Raw genomic sequence first — 1,116 nt, 5'->3', positions numbered from 1 at the left:
CTCTATAAACATAAATGCATTTTCCAATGCAATTATCATAGATTTTATTTTCGATAAAGTTTTGGGGTTTGCTTTAAGGAATTATTGTTTATTGTCATTGCAAAAGCTAAGCGAACTGGAAACTGAGTCCTGTAAATTCGAAAGGCATATCAGAAAGAATTAAGGGGGCCATGTAAATTGTTCCGAAGTTATGGCTGATACAAAATTCAATGCCTGTGTTATGCGCTACGCCCCCCATGAACGAAAGACACAAGATCACGCGGGAAGGAAAGAACGAAAAAAGTTATTTTCTAGCTGCCGAAATCCCGACGCCATCTTTGTTGTAAGAAGTAAACAACGAAGAGAACGGAGAAAACCGCGAAATTGTTGAACGCATGAAAAATCGTTTTTATTATGCAAATTCTTCTATAAATCATGCCGTTGTGTTAAATTATTCTTTATCTTATGTATACACACGTTGTCACAAGCGAAAATGAAGAAAATTGCAGTAAAAAGCCACCACCAAATTGTAAACAACGGAGAAATGTAAACAAACGGCTAATGTCAAAATCGATTCTAACGGGCTACTCTCCTACCCGCGTGATCTTGTCTTTTTGGTTCATGCTACGCCCCCTTTAAAAACTCATTTATGTATACCTTACTATAAGCACCTATGTACCAAGTTTCAAGTTTATGTGACTTATCGTTCCGAAGTTATGGCTGATTCAAAATTCCACGCCTATGAAATGTGTCGCGCCCCCTCTTACAACTCATTTATATATATACATTACTAAAAACATGTACCATAGATATGTCTGCATACCAAATTTCAAGTTCATGCAACTTACGGTTCCGAAGTTATAGCTGATTAAATATTCCTCTCCCTTTTCCAATTCCGCCCATATTTTCCCATGACTATGGAATTAATTTCATTTATCCCTACACCAAGTTCCAGTACTCTACCACAAATATTTTAACAGATATACAATATGAAAATTTTGGTTAGTATGGGAGGTGCCAACATACAATATGAACATTTTAGTTAGTATGGGAGGTGCCATACCCCCTTTTCCAGTACTGCCGATTTTTCTCTATGCCTATAACCTTCCCGGATCTCGGATTTTTTGGCAATACTTG

This window comes from Rhagoletis pomonella, unplaced genomic scaffold, assembly GCF_013731165.1.
Source record: "Rhagoletis pomonella isolate Grant_MI unplaced genomic scaffold, Rhpom_1.0 Rhpom_scaffold_00002, whole genome shotgun sequence".
Taxonomy (NCBI): Eukaryota; Metazoa; Arthropoda; class Insecta; order Diptera; family Tephritidae; genus Rhagoletis; species Rhagoletis pomonella.
This window is presented reverse-complemented; position numbering follows the sequence as displayed.